Source organism: Leptonychotes weddellii, chromosome 11 (genome assembly GCF_054177405.1).
Source record: "Leptonychotes weddellii isolate Sample4059 chromosome 11, ASM5417740v2, whole genome shotgun sequence".
Classification (NCBI taxonomy): Eukaryota; Metazoa; Chordata; class Mammalia; order Carnivora; family Phocidae; genus Leptonychotes; species Leptonychotes weddellii.
Window position 1 is genome coordinate 74308155 of NC_138379.1, and position 12105 is coordinate 74320259.

Here is a 12105-nt window from a genome sequence, read left to right on the forward strand (position 1 = left end):
AGATAGTAAAGAGTATATACTATATTATTCCACTCATATAAACATCTAGGAAATGCAAACTATGATGACAGAAAATAAATCAATGTTTGTCTAGGACCCAGGCTGGGCTAAAGGTGTGGAGGAACCAGAGAGAGGGACTGCAAAGGGGTAAGAGCAATTTTTTGATATTGTGGATACTTTCACTATCTTGACTGTGATGATAGCTTCATGGATATCCACATATGTCAAAACTTACCAAATTGTATATTTAAGAATAATAGTCTACAAGCAAAGTCACTGTGCTCAGGCTTTATGGCAAGTTCAATTAAAGTATCCAATAATAAATATTGTTCTCTAAATTGTTTCAGGAAATAAAGACAGAACAATCCTCCAGTCATTTAAAGAGACTGACACTACCTTGAGACAATACTTGAGAAGAAGAGTATGAGAAAGGGAAGAGATAGGCTATACTGAGCTTTAGGGCAGATCAATACCTTAGCTGTGGGTCCTCTGCTGAGAAAAAGGACCAAGAGGACATTCAGCGGCACCTCCTATGCAGTTAGATTTACAAGGGTCACTGAATGCACTCTGGCTCCAGGGCCAGGGCAGACCTCAGCTCCCCCAACCACATATGCTCCAGCTGTTGCACTCTTGAGGTTTACCAAGCAACCAACTGTTTAGAGACAATTTAACTGTAACGAGACCTCATAGCTAAGTGGTCTTTTATTAGCCCAAATGGAGTTCCATGCATCAGGAGGGACCACCTGCCCCCCAGTCCTTCTCTATTAAAGTGAAATATGGCTTTAATATAGTCACACCTGGGGGAAGTGCTCTCTTAGCAGCCCTGGATGCCCACCCTCCCCCACTTAAGGTTGCCTCTTATTTCTTTATTTCCTCAGAGCTTGGTTTGGCAGATTTTCAAATGATCAGATTAATTTTAAAGTCAATAGAAATGTAGCATATGAAGAGCAAAATCACTGGCCCTTATGTGCTTTGGAGCTAACTTTAGTCGTAATTTAAGTAAAAAGGGGGAAAGAGAAGAAACAGAATAAATAGCCCATTAAAACACATTTTAGAATTTCCGTATTCAGTATATGTTTGGGGAAATTGCAGGATAAATGACTCCATGAAATCTAGGCTTTAATGTCTCTGGGGCTCCTGAAGCATGGAAAAGGCTACAGCAAGCCAGAATTTGCTGGTCTTCCCACCTGTGGGAACTGCATGGGATAGGGGTTAAAAAGACTGTAAATATAAAGAAAAGTCCAAATCTCAACTCTGATTCCTGAGATAAAGTAAGTTACCAAAAGTAGAAAACAAAACTCGTTCAGGGCCCATAGCTCAGGTTAAAATATTTTGCCAGTTCTCCAAAATCATTTTCAACACTCTCAGACTTGGACACAACCAGCTAGCTACCTGTGAACACACAGAGCTCCACTGCACTGGGCAACTAAACAATACATTCACATCCAGTATATGATTGTTTCCATTCTCAGTCAGGTTAGCAAAGGCTCAGAGCAGTTCATAACTTTGGGAAGGACACACAGCTCTCATTTTTTTGCCTCCAAAGTCTATGTGTCTCATGTTTAAGCTAGGTAGTCAGGGCATGAGGGTACATTCTCATTCTTTAGAGTTTCTTGACGAGTCCTTAAACTGAAGCTGTTTTTGCTATTTCCAGCCTCCTCCTATTTTGGAAAGAAGTCAACAGTATGGCCAGACTGAATCACATAGTAGCTCCCCAAGTCCACATTTTGCATGACCGAGTATCCTTTGCATATTTGAGATATTTATATTCCTGAGGAAGTTTGTATACAATGACCCATATCTTCAGTCCATCATAACTTTTATGGTTGTGAACTTCAAAAATATCACCCACTCCCACTTTATGATCCCACTAGGCTTCATGGAGATTCAAGGTCTATAGGGACCCACAAGAATCTTTCAGCTGTGCCTTAGGGAATTGCTCTAGTTGACTTCTCCATAAATAGCTTGAGAGTTCTTGCTACAGAGAAAGACTACAAAGCAAAGAGAAACGAAACAAAACAAAACAAAACAAAACACTGGTGAAATTCAAGTACCCTAAGTCCAACAGGAGAGACAGACAGAGACAGAGACAGGGAAAGACAAAGACACAGAATGAGAGGTGTCATGCTGAGAGCCAGAGAAATTCTTTTGATTTACTCTCTGAAACTTCAGGCCAAATTCCACACTGTTTTTTCTTTTTTTTTATTTCAAATAAATATTTGTTTTCTTTTTTTCCCTAGTGTTGTTAGGGAGGTATAATTGACAAACAAAATTGTATATGTATATGTATATATTATAATTTTATATATATATATATAATGTACAATGTGATGTTTTGTATGATCACCACAATAAAGCTAATTAACAAATCTATCATCTAACAGTTACCTTTTTTTTTTTCTAGTGTGGTGAGAACACTTAAAATCTACTCTTTTACTAAATTTTAAGTATGCAATACATTATTAACCATAGTCACTGTGGTGTATATTGATTCCCTAGAACTTATTCATCTTATAACTGAAAGTGTGTTATCTTTTGACCAAATTCTTCCCATTTCCCCCACCTCTCAGCTCCTGGTAACCACTGTTTTACTTTATGTTTATGAGTTTGACTGTTTTAGATTCTGTCTATAAAGGAGATCATGTAGTATTGGTCTTTCTTTGTCTGGCTAATTTCACTTAGTGTAATGTCCTCCAGGTTCATCCACATTGTTGTAAATGACAGGATTCATTCCCCTTTTTTGTGGATGAATAGTATCTCATTACACATATATACCACACTTTCTTTATCTATTCATCCGTTGGTGGACACTTAGGCTGCTTCCCTTCCATACCTTGGCTATTGTGAATAATGCTGCGAAGAACATAGGGAGCGCAGGTATCACTTTGATACCCTGATTTCATTTCCTCTGGATATATAAGCAATAGTGGGATTGCTGAGTCATATGGTAGCTCCATTTTCAAATTCTTGAGGAATCTCCATACTATTTTCCATAATGGCTATCCAGTTTACATTCCACCAACAGTGTACGAGTGTTCTCCTTTCTTCACACCCTCACCAACACTTCTTATATTTTGACTTTAAAAATAGCTGTCCTAACAGTTGTATGATGCTCTCATCGTGATTTTTATTTACATTTCCTTGATGATTAATAATGTTGAGCACCTTTTCATATATCAGTTGGCCATTCGTATGTCTTCTTTGGAAAAATGTCTATTAGATCCGTTTTTCAATTATTTTTTGAGGGTTTTTTTCCCCCCCTCTGGGTGGCAGTCGCAAAAGCTGAGATGCCAATATGTACATATAAATTTCTTCCAGGTAGATATTGGTGAATTGCAGCAGGTTACAGGGAGAATGTGGAGATGGTATCTGCTAGATTCTCCTGTGTCCAAAGGGGAGAGCAGTTTGTCCCTAGATGAGTCAAAATTAGGATCCTGACCCTCAGGCTGCTGCTCTTAAGATACTCAAATCGGCCTTTGCAGGGAAATATTGGGAGATGGGTATTTTTTTCTGCTCCTTCTGCACTGAGCCCTGAGGTCATGGTCATGGCAAGTCTTCAGGGGCTTGTTAAAAACGGTTTCTTTGTGGGGCGCCTGGGTGGCTCAGTCAGTTAAGCATCTGACTCTTGATTTTGGCTCAGGTCATGATTGTAAGGTTGTAAGATTGAGCCCTGAATCAGGCTTCCTGCTCTGCACTGGGCATGGAGCCTGCTTAAGATTTTCTCTCTCCCTCTCCCTCTACCTCTCACCCACCTCTAACAAAAAAAAACAAACAAAAAACCAAACCAAAACAACAACAACAGCAACAACAACAACAACAAAACCCTGTTTGTTTGTTTGCTATGGTCTTGGGGATTTTGAGAACCCAAGCCATACTGGCTTTCAGAGCTATGTGTTTTGGGAACCAAGCCCAAGACACAAGATACTTTGCTTTCAACCCTACCTCTTTGACAAGAACCATTTCACATTTTTGTGTCTATTAATTACAACACACCACTTCTGGCACAAAATTCATAGTAGTGCTTAGTATCCTTTGGTTGTAAATAACAGAAAATCTCCTCCAAACTGGTTTACTTATAGAGTAAATTTATTGTTCAAGTTAATATAATCCCAAAATAGCACTGGATTAGATTATGCAAATATAACAAAGTTTAATTGACAGTCTTTTACCTTGTATATTAGGGTTTTTGAACTTGGAACACTCTTCATGAAGATATCTATCTTAACTTCTTCATTTTCTTCATTTTTGTCAAAGGTTACTTTTTCAATGAGCTCTTACCTAAGCACAAACATTTCCTATCTTTTTTTATTAGTTTTATTGATATAATCCATATATCATAAATTTGCCCCTTTTAAGGTACAATTAAATAATTTTTATTATATTCACAAGTATATGCAACCATCACCACAGTCTATTTTGAATATTTCATTACCTCAAAAAGATCAGCCCAGTGATGGGTGTTAAGGAGGGCACGTACTGCATGGAGCACTGGGTGTTATATGACACAATGGATCGTGGATCACCACATCAAAAACTAATGATGCATTGTATGGTGACTAACATAACATAATAAAATTTTAAAAAAAAAGAAATCCTGTACCCTTTAAATATCACTCTCTTATCTACATTTCCCCCACTCCAGCCCTAAGCAACTGTGAATTTACTTTCTGTCTCTATAGATTTCTGAGTTCTGGACTTTCATAAGAATGAGGTCATATAGTACATGGTCCTTTGTGACTGGCTTTTTTCACTTAGCATAATGTATTCAAGTTTCATTTTTATTCTAGCATATGTAAAGTGATAACTCCTTATGGTTTTGATTTGCATTTTTCTGATAACTAATGATACTGAGCATATTTTTATGTGTTTATTTCATATGCTTATTGGCCATTTGTGTAGCTTAGGAGAAATGACTTTATCCATTTTTTAATTGGGTTAATTGTCTTTTTATTATTGAATTGTTAGAGATTTTTATGTATTTTAAATACAGGTCTCTAATCAGACATATAATCTGCAATATTTTCTCCCATATTGTGTGTTGTCTTTCTATTTTCTTGGTGGTGCCTTTTGAAGTGTAAGTCTTATTTTGATCAAGTCTAATTTGTCTATTTTTGCTGTTGTTGCTGCTTACACTTTTGGTGTCATACTTAAGAATTTTTTTGCAAGTTCAAGGTCATGAAGATTTATCCCTCTGTTTTCTTCTAGGAGTTTTATAAAAGTTTTTGCTCTTACACTTATAATGTGAATAACACATAATGTGTAATTTTTTATAATAATTTTGTATATAGTGTAAATAAGAGTTCAACTTTATTCTTTTGCTGTGCTTATCCAGTTGTCCCAGAAACATTTCTTGAAAACACTACTCATCCAGTATTAAGCAATATTGCTATCCTTATTGAAAATCAATTGACCATAGATGTGTGGTTTTGTCTTTGGACTCTGTTTTATTTTACACACACACACACACACACGCACACACACCCTTGTGTCAGTACCACACTGTCTGGATTACTGTTGATCTATGAGTTTTGATCAGGAAGTGTGAGTCCTCTCAATTTATTCTTCTTTTTCATAATTGTTTTGGCTTTTTTACATCCTTTTATTCAGTATAGATTTTAGAATCAGCTTGTCAATTTCTATAAAGAAGTGAGCTGGGATTATTGTAATTATGCTGAGTCTGTAGATTAGTTTGAGGAGTATTGTCACATAGCAACGTTAAGACTTCCAACCTATGAACATGAGATGTTTTCCTATTTATTTAGATATTCTTTAACTTCTTTAAACAATGTATTACAGTTTTTCAGAACATAAGTTTAACACTTTTTTGTTCAATTTATTCCTATTTATTCCTTTTGTTAAAATTCCTATTATTCCTTTTGTTAAATTTATTTCTAAGTGTTTTATTCATTTTGATACATTGTTAATGGAGTTGAGTTCTTCATTTATTTTATCATATAGTTCAAAGCAAGTACATAAAAATGTAATTGATTTTTGTATATTGGCTGTATATCCTTCAACCCTGCTGAACGCATACATTAGTTCTAATAATATTTAGTGGATTCCTTAAGATTTTCTGTACAAAATATCAGGCCATCTGTGAATAGAAATAGCTTTACTTCTTTTAAAATTTGAATGTCTTATTTATTTTCCTTGCCTAATTTTTCTGGCTGGAACATGTCTTGTTCCCAAGCTTAGGAATAAATCATCTAGTTTTTCACCATTAAATATGTTTGCTGTGGATTTTTCATTGATTTTTAGCAGGTTGAGGAAGATCCCTTACATTATTACTTTCTTTACTGTTTTTATCATGAAAGAGCTTTAGGTTTTGTCAAATATTTTTCTGCACCTGCTAAGATGATAATGTGAATTCTGGTTTTTGTTCTATTAATAAGAAATATTACACACATAGATCTTTCATATGAAAAGCCATCCTGCATCACAAAGATAAATCCAACTTGGTCATGGTGAATAATTCTTTTTATATGATGCTGGATTAAATTTTCAAATATTTTGTTTAGAATGTCTGCCTCCATATTCATGAGAGATATTGTTCTGTAGTTTTATTTTCTTGTGATGTCATTGATTTTGTTATGAGAGGAATAGACTAAGTTGGGAAATCTTTCCATGTCTTTTATTTTTTGGAAGTGTTTATAAAGAATTGGAATTAATTTTTCTTTTAAATTTTGGTAGTTTCTTTTAAAGTTTGGTAGTTTCTTTTAAAGTTTGCTATCTGTGCCAGGGTTTTATTTGTGGGCAGTTTTGTTTTGTTTTGTCTAATCTCTTCCCTTGTTATAGGCCTACTCAGATTTTTTACTTTTTCTTGAGTCAGTTTTGGTAGTTTGTGTCTTTGTAAGAAGTCTATTTCATCCAATTTATCTAATATATTGGTGTACAGTCATTTATAGTATTTCATTGTAATCCTTTTTATTTTTCTTAGGTCAGTAGTTATGTCTCCCTTCATTTCTGATTTTAGTAATTTGAATCTTTTCTCTTTTTTCTTGGTCAAATTAAATAAAATTTTGTCAATTATGTTGAGCTTTTAAAAAACCAGCTTTTGGTTTTTCTGTTCTTTTTAGAAATTAATTTTTGCTTTAATCTTTATTTTTCCTTCTTTCTCTTGCTTTATATTTAGTTTGCTATTCTATGTGAAAGGTTAGATTATTGATTTGAGATCTTTTTTTTTTAAAAGATTTTATTTATTTATTTGAGAGGGAGAGACTGAGAGAGAGAGCACATGAGAGGGGGGAGGGTCGGGAGGGTCAGAGGGAGAAGCAGACTCCCTGCCGAGCAGGGAGCCCGATGCGGGACTCGATTCCGGGTCTCCAGGATCATGACCTGAGCCGAAGGCAGTCGCTTAACCAACTGAGCCACCCAGGCGCCCTGATTTGAGATCTTTTGTCATTTTTAATGTAATCATTCACAGGTATAACTGCTGCATTATTTTGCATTTAGTGACTATTTTCTAATATAGTATTTTAATTCAATTAATGATTTTTAATATATTTTTGGATTTTCTTTAGTGGTTGTTCTAAAGTTTACTATATATGTCTTAAATTATGAAAATCATATTTAATTCCAGTAATATGTTGGTATATTACACCTATATATCTCTATTGCCTCTCCCTCCCTTTTGTTACATTATACATACTACATCTATTAATGTTACAGACCCAACAATTGTTATCCATTGTTATAATCACTACCATCTGTCATCATTTCCTAGTCTATTACAACTTTTCTCCCACCCACTTTCTTTGTATTATTACTGGCAAATACATTGCATGTATGTTGTAAGCCTAAGAATATATTACATACATATAAGCTATACAATTGAATTTCCAATCAGTTTAGAGAAAAGGGAGAGTATTTTTAGTGTCTTTTATAATTACATGAATGTCCTCACCTGTTTGTTTACCTTTGCTCTTGTTTATTCCTGTGTATTCGAATTACCATAGGGGATGAGGTCACTTGCTTTCAGCCTGAAGAAATTAATCTTTAGTATTTGTTGTAAGGTAGATCTGTTAGCATCAAGTTCTTTCAGTTTTTGTTATCTGGAAAGTGTTTATTTCTCCTTCATTTTTAACAATTGCTTTCCTACATATAGAATTCTTCGTTTATAGCTTTTTTTTTGATTACTTTGAATATTCTATCCCACTGTTCTTCTTCCTCCATTGTTTCAGCTGAGAAGTTATCTATTAATCTTGAGATTCCCCCATAAATAATGCTGGTTTTTTTCTTGCTACTTTCAAAATATTCTCCCTATCTTTGACTCAGAACTTTTTTTTTTTTTTTTTAACTATGCTGTGTCCGTTTATGGGTCTCAGTTTCATTTTGCTTCCTGGATGTGATATAACGGCTTTTAAATAAATTTAGGGAGTTTGCAGCTATTATTTTTTCAAGTATTTTTAATTTCTCTCTCTCTCTCTGCTCTCCTTCTGGAACTCCCATTATGCATATGTTGCTGCACTGAATGGTGTCCCACATTTCTTTGACATTTTGAGGCTCAGTTTTCTTCATTCCTTTGTTTCTCATTGTTCTTCAGCTTTCATAATCTCTATCAATCTATCTTTAAGTTTGTTAATTTTTTCTTCTACCAGTTTAAATCTACCATTCAGCCCCTCTAATAATTTTTTGTTCAGTTACTATGCTTTTAAACTCCAGAATTTCTATTTAGTTCTTTAATTATTTCTATTTTTTAACTGATATTCTCTAATTGATGTGGCATTGTCTTTTAACTTCCTTAAATTCTTTAATTTTGCTTTCCTTTAGTTCTGTGAACACATTTATAATTGTTACTTTAAATTTTTTCCTGTTAAATCTAATATCTGATCACTCTTATGAGTTTCTATTGCCTGCTTTTTTTGTGATGTTTGGGTCATACTTTCCTGTTTCTTTGCATGTCTCATGATTTTTTGTTAGAAAATATTTTAGATGATATATTGTACCAACTTTGAATACTCCCTTCCTCAGGCTGGTTTCTGTTTGGTTCCTGGCTAAATTATTTCAGTGAGGTTGATTCCCTCATCCCCACAGTGTTAAGGCTCTGATATTCTTCCTCAGCGAGGTGCGTCTTTGAGTATTCTCAAATGACATCCACTGGGATGACAGTGGTACTGGGAGGGTTCTCTTAAACTCTTTCCCTGCCCAAACTGAGCCATTAAACATCACCAATTGCCAACTAATTGTTCTACTGTTTTCAACAATATCCTGGGGTATATATTGCTCTTTAAATTAATCTAATCAAACTGTGGTTCCTTGGAAAGAGTAGTTTCTGAGGTGAGTGATATTTGTTCTGACCCCAGCTGTCTTATTCCCAGTTTCTCTCATGTAAACTAGCCAGACTACAGTCTAGGCTCTATCTTCATTAGATAAATGAATCTCCTTCCAGTTTTCTTTTGTCACAGTTGCCACTGTTCTTGAGAGTGTGAGTAGAATTACACTGTTCTACATTGTGTTGCAAATGAAATCAATTCCTCTGGGGAAAAAAATCAAGAAGTATCTGTTTTATGGTCTGCTTCTTCCTCTAAACAAAATCTCTGAACCAAGATTCTGGACCTGGGGGTAAAGATTATGGCAATCATTTCTCTGTGTGACATTCTCACTCTAGGACCTGAACAGTCAGTGGAGAGAGGTGGTCAGTAGCCTGTTGGTCTTCTCATCTTGCCTCTCCTAGCATGCATCCATTGACTCAAAAATGGGAAGGACTATCAGGGCCCCAGTATTATCATGCCATGCCCAGTGTAGAGCCTCCATTCTATAAGTTGGGATTAGGCAGAAGAAAGGAGCCCTGCCTCTCAATTACACTCCCCTAGGACACAGCAGGCTGAGAAATGCTGAGAGTGTACTTTGGGGTATGAAGCCCTAATGGCTGGGCGCTGAGCAAAGAACAAGTCATGTGTTCTTGGCTTCAGCAGTCTGGAGTTGGAGTTTCTGCCTTACTGAGCAAGAAGGTGGGAGAGAAGGAGCAATCTTGGTTCAAAATAATAGATGCTTACTTTCTTAAAGAATTTCCATAGATTTTCTTAAATAAATATTTTTTTCTTCATTTCTTTTTTCCTTCTTTTTTTATTGCTTTTAGAATAAATAACAGAGGCTTTAAATGGTTGTTTTTTTATAATTTTCACAATTTTCACTGGGTTATGGAACAGTGGCACTCCTGATGTGTGACTGGAAATCAAATTTCATTTTATCATCTTATCTCATTAATTTTACCTACCACTATTATACTATTTATAAATATAGATATAAATATAAATATAAATATTTAGTACCTAAATATGCCACATATGTTCTAATATTTTGAATAATATCATTTATTTTGCTTATTATGTGTCTACCACCCACACACACCAAAATGTAAGCTCCATGAGCCTCAAATTAAAAATCTAGTCTCAGGAAATTTCCTGAGACTTGAGAGAAAGATTGTATCCATGAAACAAAAACAGAATGCAATAAAACAAGAAGTATTAGAGAATAGTAAAAAGTTCCCAAAAATTCAATATATAAAATAAAAAATTAAAAATATCTTGAAAACACTAATTCAAAAAGATATATGCACCCCTATGTTTATTGCAACATTATTTACAATAGCCAAGATAACAAAGTGTCCAATAGATAAATGGATAAAGAAGATGTGGTATATATACACAATGAAATATTAGTCAGCCATAAAAAAAGAATGAAATCTTGCCATTTGTAACAACATGTTTGGATGTGGAGAGTATTATGTTTATTGAAATAAGGCAGTCAGAGAAAAACAAATACTATATGATTTCACTTACATGTGGAATTTAAGAAACAAAACAAATGAACAAAGAAAAAAAGAGATAAAACAAGAAACAGACTCTTAACTATAGACAACAAACTGATGGTTACCAGAAGGGAGGTGGGTGGGGAGATGAGTGAAATAGGTGATGGGGATTGAGGAGGGCACTCATCATGATGAGCACTGAGTAATGAATAGAATTGTTGAATCAATATATAGTATACCTGCAATTAATATAATACTGTATATTAGTTATAGTGGAATTAATTTTTTTTAAATCTTGGAAAATTGTTAAATATAAGTTTAAGATCTCACTACTAGGCAAGTTAATGGAAAATGGAATAGGAAAGATGAAAAAAAATAGAGTATAAATCCATAATATCCTATTGACAACCAGTAAGCTTTTTATGAAGAAATGATCAATGAAATGTTATATTTTTTTCATAATTAAAGAATAATTGTCATTAGATTGAAAGGACATTGAGTTTTAAGGAAATTATTAATATTTTTTTAAAAGTATCCAGGTGAGTCTAGATGACTCAGTCAGTTAAGCGTCTGACTCTTGATTTCAGTTCAGGTCATGATCTCAGGGTCATGATATTGAGCCCCATATAGGGCTCCATGCTGGGCACAGAGCCTGCTTAAGATTTTCTCCTCTGCCCCTCCCCCCTTCCTCAAAAGAAAGAAAGAAAGAAAGAAAGAAAGAAAGAAAGAAAGAAAGAAAGAAAGAAAACATACATCATGTTCACTTGGGCAGCAAATATACTAAAATCGGAACAATACAGAGATTAACATGGCCCCTGCGTAAGGATGACATGCAAACCAATGTACTTCATTATGAAATTTCAGTATATCAAGGATAAAAAAAGTTCTAAAATCTTACAGAAAAAGGAAATAAATGAAGAAAAAAGTCCCACAACCTTAAATCACAAATGGAAATATCATCAGACTTCTCCATGGCACTGTTGGAAGCTAAACAGCATAAGAACAAGGACTTCAAGACTTTGAGTGAAACCGATTTCAGACTAAAATTCTATAACCGCTAACCTAACACATGTGAAGGAAAAAGATAATATCTTCACACATTAAAAAAAAAATCTAAAACCAAACTAAATAAATAAATAAATAAATAAATGCCTAACTTCCATTCCTACTTTTTTGGAAAGGTTGCTGGAAATATGTCCCATCAAAACAAGAGACTGTATTAAGAAAGTGAATAAATGTGTTCATTTGATAAAAAGAAGGACAGTAAGAGAGAGTCTAAAAATGATAAAAAATCGTATTTAAGAAATTAATCAGGGGGTGCCTGGGTGGCGCAGTTGGTTAAACATCGGACTCTT

The 12105-nt window shown here is 34.5% G+C and overlaps 1 non-coding gene across 1 annotated transcript; it reads left to right on the plus strand.

Moving 5' to 3' along the window:
- Window positions 1-11506: 11506 nt before the first annotated feature.
- On the plus strand, window positions 11507-11610 carry LOC115943367 (U6 spliceosomal RNA). Its single transcript, XR_004077946.1, has one exon. It is a non-coding gene; the product is annotated as a U6 spliceosomal RNA (small nuclear RNA).
- The last annotated feature ends 495 nt before the right edge of the window (window positions 11611-12105 follow it).